The sequence below is a fragment of the Chlorocebus sabaeus genome, chromosome 26 (assembly GCF_047675955.1).
Source record: "Chlorocebus sabaeus isolate Y175 chromosome 26, mChlSab1.0.hap1, whole genome shotgun sequence".
NCBI lineage: Eukaryota > Metazoa > Chordata > Mammalia > Primates > Cercopithecidae > Chlorocebus > Chlorocebus sabaeus.
The window spans coordinates 43671302-43685820 of record NC_132929.1 but is presented as its reverse complement, the minus strand read 5'-3'; positions in this window follow the sequence as shown (position 1 = coordinate 43685820).

Here is a 14519-nt window from a genome sequence, read left to right as displayed (position 1 = left end):
CCTCCCTCCTCAGCCTCTTGAGTAGCTAGGACTGCAGGCATGCACCACCATGCCCAGCTAATTTTTAAATTTTTTTTTGTAGAGACAGGGTCTTGCTCTGTTGCCCAGGCTGGTCTCAAACTCTTCCCGGATTCAATGGATCCTCCCACCTCGACATGGTGGCACAAGCCACCATGCCCACCTCTTACACATTTTTGGCAGAAGTTTAAAATGATATAATCTTTTTAGGATGTAATTTGAAAGTATTAAGTTTTCAAATATGAATAGTCTTTGATTCAATAGTTCTTCTAGTCATTTGTCTGACAGAAACACTTGCAAAATTGTGTAAGAAGTACAAAAGATATTTGTTGTGCATTATAAACAATAACGAAAAATAACTAATCTAAATATCCATGAATAGGGGAGAGGTTAAGTTTTGAAAAAAGCATGCAGAGGACCTGGGACCTACAAGTAAGAGTGATCAAGTATGGAATAATTGAGAGCTGCTGCTCTCAAGCTTTTTGGTCTCAGTACCCTCTTAATACTTTTATAAATTACTGAAAATCCCAAGGAACTTTTCTTTTCTTTTCTTTTTTTTTTTTTTTTTTTTTTTTGACAGAGTCTCACTCTGTCACCAGGGTGCAGGGTGGAGTGGTGCAGTGGCACAATCTCAGCTCACTGCAACCTCCACCTCCCAGATTCAAGCAATTCTCCTGCCTCAGCTTCCTGAGTTGCTGAAACTACAGGCATGCGCCACCACACCCAGCTAATTTTTGTATTTTCAGTAGAGACGGGGTTTCACCATGTTGGCCAGGATGGTCTTGATCTCTTGACCTTGTGATTCGCCCATCTCGGCCTCCCAAAGTGCTGGGATTACAGGTGTGAGCCACCACATCTGGCTGGAGCTTTTCTTATGTAGGCTATGTCTATCAATAGTTATTGCATTAAACATTAAGACTAAGATAATTTCAAAAAATGAGTTTATTAATTTTAAATAATGGTAATAAACTCATCGCATGTTACTATAAATCATATCCTTTTTATGAAAGTTAACTATATCAAAACATCATTTAGTGAGAAGACTGGCATTGTCTCACATTTTTGCAAATGTGTTTTAACATCTGGCTTAATATAAGACAGCTGCATTCTCATATCTGCTTTGGCATTAAATCTATTGCAATATGTTGTTTTGGTTGAAGTACGTGAAGGAAATCTGGTCTCACAAAGATACGTAGTTGAAAAAGCAGGATTGTTTTAATAGCCTTTCCAGATTATTATGGCTATTCTTTGACTGTTTACCAAAATTTGACAAGTGGTAGTTTCTGAAAGGTTAGTGACAACGTGGATTCTAAATCATAGAAATGAGACCGGGTGCAGTGGCTCACACCTGTAATCCCAGCACTTTGGAAAGCCAAGGTGGGCAGATCACTTGAGGTCAGGAGTTCGAGACCAGCCCAGCCAACATGGTGAAACCCCGTCTCTACTAAAAATACAAAAATTAGCCGGGTGTGGTGGTGGGTGCCTATGATCCCAGCTACTCGGGAAGCTGAGGCAGGAGAATTGCCTGAATCCAGGAGGCAGGGGTTGTAGTGAGCCAACATCACACCACTGTACTCCAGCTTAGGCAGCAAAGTGAGATTCCAGCTCAAAAATAAATAAATAAATAAATAAATAGAAAATTTAAAAATCATATCAATGAACTATCTACACTCTGTTACATTAAAATCCATTGGTTTATCTGCCACAAATGATTTTATATTATGCATTAGTCTTTGAAAAATATTGGTTCACTAAGTTATGTAGCTCTTTCTAATATTAACATATTTTATTAACAATATCAAAAATCACATTTAATATCACCACCGATCTCATCACTAAAGTCTTTAAGTGTTGGGAAGTTGTCCAGCTCACAGTGGCAAATACAAGTCTTTGAAAATTCTAATGTTTGCTTGAATGCTTAAACTTGCCCATCGGTAATAGTCTGGATAAAGAAAACATGTTACATATACACCATGGAGTACTATACAGTCATTAAAAAGCACGGGATTATGTCCTTTACAGGGACATGGATGGAGCTGGAGGTCATTATCCTTAGAAAACTAACACAGGAACAGAAAACCAAATACTGCGTGTTCTCACTTATAAGTGGGAGCTAAATGATGAGAACACATGGACACACATAAGGGAATACCACACACTGGGGCCTGTAGGCGGATGGAGGGTGACAGGAGGGAGAGGATCAGGAAAAATAACTAGTAGGTCCTTTGCTTAATACCTGAGAGACAAAATAATCTGTACAACAAACCCCTATGATATAAGTTTACCTATGTAACAAACCTACACCGGTACCCCTGAACTTAAAAGTTAAAAAGAAAAGAAAGCTAAAACTTCATCATTAGTAACAAACACTGTCAGTTTTTCCTGAAGTTACAGGTTCATGTCATTCATTTTTTGAGAAAATGTCTGAAAATTCCCAAATCTGAACAACCACGGTTTGTCTATCTGTCACTATTTCGAGTGAAAATGATGTTTCCTGTGGTGGGGGACAGGGGGACAGAGAATTCAACTTGTAACTCGAACAGCTGCACCAGTGTTTTGTGAGATGGTCAGTGGACTTTGGAATGCAGCAGGGCTTAAGCACACTTCTCATCTCTTTATGCAGAATCTTAAAAAGGCAGGTATGGCAGGGTTGAAATTTAATACAATATATCATCTTTACTTCATTAAGGACATCCTTCAGGAAACGGGCATTTCGGCTCCTCTGAGTGTAGTAGTGAAGGACACAATACCCTACACCAGGACAGTTTGGTGCCACCTCCTTGATCAAAGGCACTAGCAGTTTTTACCCACTTTTGCTTTTTGCAACATCAGTGCAAATATCAACACTGTGGGGAAAAAAAGCAAACTTTGTCTTAGTGTTATTATAAGGATAGCTTTGGCCTTGTGGACCCCTGAAATGGTCTCAGGGATCTTCACGAATTCACAGACCTGCTAATGTAGCATATAATTCCTTTTCTGCTGGAAAAAAAGAAAAAAAGAAAAGACAGAAAGAAAGAAAACCAAAATGTTAGCAGTGTCTACCTTTAGCAGTAGAAAGTGATAAAGTGATGCTTGTTATTTCATGTACTTTTCTATTTTTTGAATCCTTTACAATGAGTATGTATTTCTTAAGTAATTAAAAACACTAAAGAAAAAGACTAAATTTAAATTATAAACAACAATTACAACATACTCCGAGAATGTAAAATGCCCCTTAGTGGTACTCTCATACTGAAAATATGAAGAGATTAGATACATAAAACAAGGAGCTTAAATTATTAAAAAAACAAGACAAAACAAAAACCTCACCCGAAGAAATACCTTATTTCCCACAGGACTGGAGGAAGGAAGTGTCACTGTGCGTAAGCAGAGGCAGCCACCACATTCAGGTGGCTGAAATTAATGACCTTGCTGATACCTTTAGATGCAGTTCAGACATAAATCTAAAACACACCCTCTCTAAAAAGCAACAGAATTAGACATGAAGAGTGACTTGACACTTCAGAAATCTCACAGCTTCCTTTCCATAGGAAAGAGAAAATCAGGCATAGGACCTGGGGCCTACAAAGCAGGTATTAAGTTTCTCTTTGGTGCCTGAAGCCTCTCAGCTCTGTGCCCTCTTCCCTGTAGGCTTAGCCCCAGTCACCTCTTGCCCTTGCAGGATCCAGTGCCTTTCTGATCTCCTCTCCTCTGCCTCCGGCTAAGCCTCTTGGTGCGAAAGACCCTGATATCAGTCATCTACGCCCTAGCATAAATGAGCCTCCATTACCATGCTTCCTCCCTGGTGCATTTGCTTGTTAGGCTGATCTCTGATGATGCAATACAAGGCTGGGTCCACACGCAAGGCAGTTTAGGTGTTATTGAGCAACTGGTGGGAAAGGCTTTCCCCCAGGCTTCTCGAGTCACTCCCCATGAGTAGCTACCCCTCTTTGCTGTGACATCACACCGCAACACTGCCCCTCTCTGCTGTGGACATCAAAGAAGTTATGGTCCCTTCCCGGGCTCTGTAATAAACCAAGTGGGTCGAACTAGTGACCTCCAAGGTGGACCCTGCTCCAGGATTCTGAGACTGAATTCCTTTAATGCAGAGCAGCGGTATCTCAGGCCTTGGGAAATGGCATCTTTGTTTTCAGTTTCTGAATTAAAAGACAATTCAAAGGAAGCTCCCCACACACTCTCCCTGCAGTTTGCCCCCCTTCCCCTTCTCTTCCTCATGACCTGTGTCTCCAGGGGGAAGATCAAACAAAGAGGTTGCAGAGGGTAGTGGAATGCTGTGTTTGGTTATAGTCCCAGGCTGGATGTGATTACAAAGTTCCTGTGCCTGGGGCAACGCACAGGGGAATGTGGTGGGAGGGACGCTGAGCTCTAAGAACACGTGCTCCCCAACTGCCCCACCCACATAGGCATGCAGGCCCCACCACAAGACTGTGTGAGGTGCTGAAGTTTGTCCCCCAAACTCCCACCCCCACCCCGTGTGTGTCCCCAACACCTTAAGAGATCTTTTTATGGGTATTTGCTTTTTCCATAAGGACTACTGGAAGATGGAAAAGGGTTCACAAATGACAGGAATAAATGACTTTCTGTTGTGCTTGTGTCTCGATGTTCCTCTTCCTGCCTACTGTGACTTCCTCAAGGGCAGGTCATCGCTGGTTCCATTTCGTCCCCACTCCTTGCATCGTGTCTGGCATATATTTATTGCCTCACAAAACTTTGATGAACAGATGGATAAAGAAATGAATGAAGAAACACACTTTTCCTTCAAAAAATATTTTTAAAGGTATTAGATGATTCCCCATCAAATATGACCATGTCACTCAGCAAGTCACCTGGTCTGCATTTTCTTCACTGTAATTCACAAAAGCCAGAGCCTGGAGGAGAGCTGGGCGTGGCTCAAAAACATCAGGATAAAGATTCCATGCTGGTGCTTCTGGGTCACTCGCAATCTTGATGAAGTCAACTAGTCCTCTCTAGAGCTCAGTTTCAACTCAAAAATAAGGCTAAAAATATCTGCTTTGAGTAGCCTGTAGGGAAGCTCTGAGACTCCAGGTATGCAAACATGATTTATAAACTACAAAGTGTATTGCAGCCGTAAGGACTTAACACTATTGTATTATTATTACTATTATAACATTGTTGTTATCATTATTTGAGAGACAGGGTCTTACTCTGTCACCCAGGCCAGAGTGTAGTAGTGGACAATCATGACTCACTGCAGCCTCAACCTCCTGGGCTCAATCCATCCTCCCACCTCAGCCTCCTGAGTACCTGGGACTGCAGGCATGCACCACCACATCTGGCTAATTTTTTTTTTTTTTAAGTTTTATAGAAATAGGGTCTCTCTATGTTGCCCAGGCTGGTCTTGAACTGCTGGCTTCAAGCAATCCTTCTGCCTCAGCCTCCCAAAGTGCTGGGATTACAGGTGTGAGCCACTGCGCCTGGCTTGTTATATTATTAATACTAGGTGAGCTAACAGAGGCCCAGAGAGGCTAAGTAATTTGTTAAGGGTCACCCAGGAGACACATTACAGACTTTGACACACAGCTCAGTTGACACTGCGCCTCCAGGTGTACTCCCCACTCAGTGCCTGACTTCCTCACCCCCTTGAAGACTCTTAGCACGTAGGAGAAAGGAGCTTTATTTTGATCATCCAGCAGCACCTTGGAGCAGGCGGGACCATGAAGTCAACAAGGCATCATGGTGCTGTTTGTAGGGAGATGGTTGTCTGTCTGGGATGAGGTCAGGTTCACACTGACTCAGACTGAACTAGACCATCCCTAAGAACCTTTCCAGGCCTGAGCAAGAGAATCTAAGACAGGACCCCTGTCCTCCAGCAACAGAAACTCTAGTGGTTTCTCCAAGGCCTGAAGATTCCCTGTGAGACTCTCTGGTGTAAAAGTCCTCAGTGTTACAGTGCACAATGGAATTTCTTCCCTTAAAGAGTCACAGAATGGAAAGTTTTTTTAAAAAAGAAAACTTGGCAATAAAGTAGCCTATTTGGCACCTGTATGTAGAGAGTAACAGGATCCCTGGCTCTGTGCCCTGGTGGTCCCCTCCCTGCCCCATTAAGGCCAGGAGCCCAGGCTGGGGTTCAGAGCATTCAGGGCCTGGCAACAAGAGCGTGTCTACCCCCACCAGCCTGTACACAGCGTTATCAACTCCTGCTGCACAGGACGTCCCGGGAAGGCTGGGGGTGGAGATGCTTTTACAACCAAAGGGACCTCACGTGGATCAGTCACCACTGTGGGCTCCTACCCAGGAGTTAAGGAAGGGCGTCCTGAGGTCCTTGCTGGGCCAGGGGAGAGGCAGGAGCACCTGTAGGCAGACACTTCGGGTCAGGATGAGGTTACAAGAGCAAGCGGCTGGGCAGCAGATTTGACCAGGTCCAGACGGTCAGGCCCATCCACAGCCCCTTTGCCATTGCTTCTCTGTAATTTGCCACTGTCTGCAGGACGCTTGATTGGATGTTGTGGGAGGTGGAGCAGCTGCCATTCCTCTTTGTAAAGACACTAGGAACATGGTTCAGGACCTAATGGTGACCTCCTGGAGTCTGTGGCTTGCTGGGGTTGGTGGTTTCCCTCCCACTCTACCCCCTCCTTCCCTCTTATCTATATCATGAGTAGGAGGAGAGCGGGCTTCAAATCCAGCTCTGTTTACCCTCAGAGCCCACGATCTTAATTCCCACAGTACAGAGTTGTTAGGGAAATCATCTTCAGGCCCTTCTTCCTCTCTGTGTTCCTCTCCAGCACCCCTAGCCTCAGGTGGTCAGGACCCTCTTGGTGAGCAGAGGCCTCTCCATTAGGAGGAGGGACGCAGACAATAAACCCGTTCGGACTAGAGTCTTGTGGATCTGATTTATTCTGTATTCAGGTCAGGAGAGCAATCTCAAAAGGGGACCTGGAACAAGAATGATGTCTACAATAAATGGCCTAAATACCTGTGTGACTATGGATGAGTTACTCAGCCTCACTGGGCCCTGGGATCGTTGTGTTAGTCAATTCAGGTTGCTATCGCAAAGCACAATAAGCTGCATGGCTTATCAACAACAGGGATTTATTTCTCACAGTTCTGGAGACCAGAAGTCTGAAATCAGGGTACCAGCATGGTTGGGTTCTGGTGAGCGCTGTCTTCGGGGTTGCAGACTGCCAACCTCTGATATCCATACATGGCAGAAAGAGATCCAGAGAGCTCTTTGGAGGTCCGTTTTATAAGGGAACTAATCCCATTCATGAGGGCTTTGCCCTCATGACCTAGTCATCTCCCAAAGGCCCCACCTCCTAATATCATCGTATTGGGGGTTAAGATTTCTACACATAAATTTTGGGGAGATGCAAGTTTTCGGTTCATAACAGTCATCATCCATACCATGATATTATAACACCATCTTTGGCTTGGGGTTAAAATGATGAAACATTACAAATACCAGGCACATAATAGAAATCCATATATTTGGAATCTCACACATGCCAAAAGAGAGATCAGGTTTTCTTTTCTTTTCTTTTCTTTTTTTTGAGACGGAGTCTCGCTCTGTCACCCAGGCTGGAGTGCAGTGGCGCGATCTCAGCTCACTGCAAGCTCCGCCTCCCAGGTTCAGGCCATTCTCCTGCCTCAGCCTCCTGAGTAGCTGGGACTACAGGCGCCCGCCACCGGCTAATTTTTTTTTTTTTTAGTAGAGAGAGGGTTTCACCATGTTAGCCAGGATGGTCTCGATCTCCTGACCTCGTGATCCACCTGCCTCAGCCTCCCAAAGAGCTGGGATTACAGGCGTGAGCCACTGCGCTTGGCGAGATCAGGTTTTCTTTACTGACTTCCTTCTCCTCCATCATGAGAACCACCTCCCTGATTTTAAGCTTCTTGCATTTGCCCACAGAGACAGGGGATGTCTTTCCTTGGTGAATGATTTTTAACAAAGTTGTACATGAGAGCAGCAGTAACTAGGGTCTGTGAAAAAGATACCAAAGCTAACAGGACTGGGAGGTCCCACTTGTAGTCCAACCCTAAAAGGAATCTGAGGGCAGACAGAGGAGGGACCTAGATTAGAACAGTCTGTGGTTTAGTTAAAGCTCCCAATACCATGGGTCTGTGTTTCTCTAAATTTCCACCAAAGAACCCTTTATAGTTGCAGAGCAAATGTGTACTGCCAAGAGGTCTAGAAACGTATATGGAATTGACTTTCTGCCAGATGGAAATTTCTTAGAACATGCTTGTGTTCTCATAAAAATCCCCACAGATTCTTGTATTCTATGCCAAAATATATACATATTCAATTTTAAATTTAAAAAAAAAAAAAACCGTGTCTCCCCACCTGCCATAAAACCTTCCAGTTGGCACCTCCAGAAAACGTAGTGTGTTCAGCCTGTGGCTTCATGCTCTGCCTGTACCCAGCTCTGGATCCCTCCCGTGGGTGTGCACCTCCCAGTCTGACAGCACGGCTCAGGAATGTGGGATATGAACCTGGCTGACGCTGATATCTCTCTTAGTCCCTAACACCCAACCTGCCCTGCTCATCCCCTGCCTACTCCATATCCACAGCATACATAAAACACCAGGAAACACACACAGCACACCTGAAAAGCATGAGCTTTTTAGGGAGGTGATAGGTCTTCAAAGGCCTAGGTGGTATGGATGCTGTATTAGTCAGGGGTCTTAGGTAGTAAGCAACAGAAATCAATTCTGGGTAACTTACTCCAGAAGTTCTTAATTAGAAGATGTGAGGCAACAGAAAGCTGAAGGAAAAGCTGAAGCCCCATGCTTCAGAAGGACAGGCAGGAGGGCAGTTTGAGGAATCTGGAAAGCAGGAACCAGAGGTCTGTTGCCTTAGACTGCCAGAACGAGGATGACTTGGCCCCAAACATTTTCTGTTTTTGTATCAGTCCCTCAAAATTCAAATTCCTAGAAGACAGCATCCAATTGACCTAACTCAGGTCACATGGCCCATTTCCTGGCCCAGGGCAGTGGGGTCCCTTGAATGGCAACCCCACCAAGGCTGTATTAAATGCAAGAGAGGTCAATCACTAAAGCAAAATTGTAGTGCTGTCACCAGAAAAGTGGCCATTGAGTGCTGAGCAACAGCAGTTCATGCCTATCCACTATGGATCCCGTGACTTGCGTCCAAAGCCAGCCTCGCTCTCCCCAAGGGACTCACAGGTCATCTCTAGGGAGAATGTGCCATCACCAGATCACCAGCTGCTACTGCCTGTTCCTTCCTCAGGACACAGGCCTCTCACCCCAAGCAAGAAGGTCCACTGTGAAGTTCAAAAGCCCAAGGGGAGAAAGCCTACCTGGAGACACCCTGGTCCTCTGTTGACAAAAAAAGTCAAACTCTGTAAAGTATTTTTAGAGATTTATTCTGAGCCAAATATGAGTGACCATGGCCCGTGACACAACCCTCAGGAGGTCCTGAGAACATGTGCCCAAGGTGGTCAGGGTAGAGCTTGGTTTTATATATTTTAGGGAGATATGAAATATCAATCAAATACATTTAAGAAATACGTTGGTTTGGTTCAGAAAGGAGGGACAACTCAAGGCGGGGGCTTCCAAGTCATAGGTAAATGTAAACATTTTCTGGTTGACAATTGGTTGAGTTTATCTGAAGATCTGGGATCAATAGAAATGAAATGTTCAGGTTAACATAAAGGACTGTGGAAACCAAGTTTTATTGTATAGAGGAAGCTCTCAGATAGCAGACTTCAGAGAGAGCAGGTTGTAAAATGTTTCTTATCGGACCTAAAAGGGTGTCTGGTTCTAGCTGATTATCTCCTGGATCTGGAAAGGAAGGAAAGAAAACAAAGGGGAAAGGGGATTCTCTATAGAATGTGGATTTTTCCCACAAGAGACTTTGCAGGACAATTTCAAGACATGGCAAGGAAATATATTTTGGGGTTAACTCTTTGGATTTTCTTTCTTGTTATATGAGAGTCATATTGGAAAGTAAGTCATGATATACAGGGTTAAATAAAACCCATCTGATAAGAATTTATGGTTTGGAGGGCATGATTCCCCAGATCCCTTAGATAGCAACATGGGCAAGATCAAAAATCAGAGCTTAGTCCTCACCTCTGTGGGATAACCCACAGTCAGAATCAGAACCATTCAGGAGAACAGGAGGGGGCGTGGTCACAAAGGATTCCCAGAGGCAGCTTGACCACTTTCACAATGTCGCCACAAGCAGGTGCCAGGCCTAGAGGTCTTTACTACAGAAAGTCCCGAAAGCCAAAATTGACAAATGGGATCTCATCAAACTAAAGAGCTTCTGCACAGCAAAAGAAACTACCATCAGAGTGAACAGGCAACCTACAGAATGGGAGAAAATTTTTGCAATCTACCCATCTGACAAAGGGCTAATATCCAGAATCTACAAAGAACTGAAACAAATTTACAAGAAAAAAATCAAACAACCCCATCAAAAAGTGGGCAAAGGATATGAACAGACATTTCTCAAAAGAAGACATTCATACAGCCAACAGACACATGCTCATCATCACTGCCATCAGAGAAATGCAAATCAAAACCACAATGAGATACCATCTCACACCAGTTAGAATGGCGATCATTAAAAAGTCAGGAAACAGGTGCTGGAGAGGATGTGGAGAAATGGAACACTTTTACACTGTTGGTGGGACTGTAAACTAGTTCAACCATTGTGGAAGACAGTGTGGCGATTTCAAGGATCTAGAACTAGAAATACCATTTGACCCAGCCATGCCATTACTGGGTATATACCCAAAGGATTATAAATCATGCTGCTATAAAGACACATGCACACATATGTTCATTGTGGTACTATTCACAATAGCAAAGACTTGGAACCAACCCGAATGTCCATTAATGATAGACTGGATTAAGAAAATGTGGCACATAAACACCATGGAATACTATGTAGCCATAAAAAAAGATGAGTTCATGTCCTTTGTAGGGACATGGATGAAACTGGAAATCATCATTCTCAGCAAACTATCACAAGGATGGAAAACCAAACACCTCATGTTCTCACTCAGTAGGTGGGAACTGAACAATGAGAACACTTGGACATAGGGTGGGGAACATCACACACCGGGACCTGTCATGGGGTGGGAGGAGAGGGGAGGGATAGCATTAGGAGATATACCTAATGTAAATGACAAGTTAATGGGTGCAGCACACCAACATGGCATATATATACATATGTAACAAGCCTGCATGTTGTGCATATGTACCCTAAAACTTAAAGTATATTAAAAAAAAAAAGAAAGAAAGAAAAGAAAGTTCCGAGCCAGGCCTGGTTTGTCAGCCAGAGTCTTCCATCTGTAACGTCAAAATGCAGAAGCAAACAGACAAAACTTCCACAACTGGCTGGGCATGGTGGCTCATGATTGTAATCCCAGCACTTTGGGAGGCTGAGGTAGGTGGATCACCTGAGGTCAGGAGTTCGAGACCAGCCTGGCCAACATGGTGAAACCCCTCTACTAAAAATACAAAAGTTACCCAGGCGTGGTGGCACATACTGTAATCCTACCCAACTACTCGGGAGGCTGAGCCAGAACCCAGGGCACAGCGGTTGCAGTGAGCCGAGGTCGTGCCACTACACTCCAGCCTGGGTGACAGAGAGACTCCATCTCAAAAAACAAAACAAAACAAAAATAAAATAAAAAACAAAAAAAAAAAACCCCAATAAACAAAAAACCTCCACAACAGCAACAGCTAGACGTATAATACACAAATCACACTTGCTATGAAACCTTCAAGTAATGCAGAAATATATAAAGGACTAAAGCCTGCAAAACGACTCTCTTCTATTTTCCCAAATCTCCCAAATGTGTGGCCCATTTTATACAATCCCCAGTTGCCTGCTTCCCCCTTCTCAGCTGACAGCAAGAGGAGTCTCTAGAGAGGAAGAAAAGAGGAGACAGGGCAGGGAAATTCCAGCTGCTGTTCCAGGCCTGAAACTAGAACTGGAAAGAAAGCAGGGGCCGTCTCTGACACTGGCTTTATACGCAGCAGTTAGACCCTGGGTACACTAGCAAAATGAGGAACTAGCGAAAAGGAAGGAATGGCAGGAAAGAGAGAGAGAAAATTCAAGCTCCCCATTTTACTCCCTCCCTAGAGGTAACAACTGTTACCAATCTTTCCCTATGCATTTACTTATATATGGCCGATAAGCAGATGAGAAATTAACCCAGTATTATTCTCCTATAGACAGTTTACGAAAAGACGAGACACACATTTGGCTCCTCTATCTCTTAAGGAGGCAGGTTGCTCCTGGTCTCCAGGAGGACTGGGCCTTCCCCGACACCTCCTCCATTAGAAAGGGTTTTCCGTGAGCAGGAGCTTTGATTACTTTCTTGTCGTCTCTCCAACACTGAGAACGGAGCTTGGTATATGGTCATCATTCAATATATATTTTTGAATGAATGAAATCTTTTCCCTCTCCTCAGCTAAGATTCCTATGACTAACATTCTCTCCTTCTAATCTGATCAAGTTTGAGTGGATTACAGTTCTTTTCCAATCAATGATCCCACAGTCTTGGTTGTTCACTCTGAGATAGGGGACCCATTATGGAGCTGGCAAAGCAGGACTATGTTAGTTTTGGAGTCAGAGGACCTACTTTTGTGCTGCCCACTAGCTGCAGGACCCTAAAGAGGTATAGTGGATGCTGGGGTACATCACCCCAGATCCACTCTACCAGGCCTGAAGCAGTCATTCCCCCCAGTAGCTGGAAGTATCAAAGGCTGACAGTGGTAGGCAGAGTGTCCCAGGGGAACTGCCCTTGGCTGAAGAGGACCTTCTTTCTCAAGGTGATGTCCTCGTCCTGGGGCAGCCCAAGGACTGCCTCTGTGCCGGAATATCAAGGCTCCGCCCCCTCCTGCCAACAGGGGACACCTGTGCAGAGCACTCCAGAGGTATAGTGACAGCATCACAGCCCAGCCTCTCCCTCTGCCCGGCCCTGCCTTCTCCACTCCCCCTCAGGGTGTCGATCCTGGGAACACTTCCCAGTACTCTTCCTGCATGCCAATCTGTCTCGGAATCTGCCTCCCAGGGAGCCCAAGACGCAACAAGAGGCCACTTAATCTCTCTGTTCCCAGCCTCCTTTTCTATACAACATAGGTATTAAAGAACATGGGCTTTCAAGTCAGATAGATCTAGATTTTAATCTTAGATCCACCACTTGCCAGGACTGTGTTTTTGGGCAATTTATTTAACCTCTCAGAGACTTAGTTTCTCATCTGTAAAATGGAGTAGACACTGCCAGTGCCCCGCATCACATCCCCTCAGCCTCCCTGTGGTATCAGCTGCGGCTGTGGAGGACAGTTTCATGCCATCCTTGTACTGATGTACAAATGTGATGGCTCACCATTTGTTCTTTAATCATTTTATTTTTTCAATAGCAAGATTTATTGTGGAGAGTGAAAGAACAAAGCTTCCACAGCATGGAAGGCGACCGGAGCGGGTTGCCCTGTTCTTTACATTCTTTACCTCAGAGCTCCAGCGCTCCTTTACCTTTATCCCCAGACCACTAGACCTTTATGCATTTCAGTGATATGTCTGGGCCCTGAATCTGGGTAGGAGTTGTTTCTCACCTTCTGGAGTGAATGTGTCATGCCACGGTCTTTAATGTACTTGTCATTTCTTGCTCATTTGGTCTTATTAGCATGATGTTATTGATATGTTGGACTAATGAGATATTCCATGAAAAATCCAGATGGGCCAGGTCCTTTTGGACATTATGATAAAGGCAGCAAAGTTAACATGGCCCTGAGGCAACATGTAAATGTATACAAATGTCTGTTCCATGTGAATGTGAGCTACTTCTGATTCTCCTTTCTGATAGGGATAGAAAAGAAGGCAATAAGGAGACGATTGGTCACGTACCTTGTATGAAGTGTGTATTCATCTGCTCCAGGAAGATGCCATACGTAGCACAACAACCACAAGTAGGGATACTACCTGGTTAAGTTTGTGGGAGTGTACTCTCAGTCTCCATGATTATGCAATTTTTGTAGGGACCAGATTGGTGAATTAAATGGGGATACAACAAAAACCACCATCCTTGTATTTCCTTAATCTTTGAAGGTGGAACTACTTCCTGCCATTCCTCCTGGAATAATAAACAATCTTGTATTTGATTTACTATTTTGGCAAAGGAGAGGCAGCACTTTTAGAGACTCAAGGAACCAATGCTAGGGTTCTACCAACTACCATGTATGTCCATTCCAAAGCATTCAGGAATCAGGGATATGACCACAGTGGGTTGGTAGACCCGCCCAATGGACTCACTGTGAACTGGGACAGGATCAGGGCTTCGTTGTCACCTGGAATCCATACTCCCTCATTCTGATGGGAGGGAGGGATATAAAAGCACTTTGGGTCACCAGCTATCAGTGTAGAGTTAGACCCCATGGCTGATAGTCCTTCAAAGCCCTCGGAATTCCCCCTTTCTCATGGTGATACACAGTAAATGACCATAGATTCTTTCAGGAAAGGTTTGGGGCATTACTACTGAACACATTTGCCATGATATTACAGA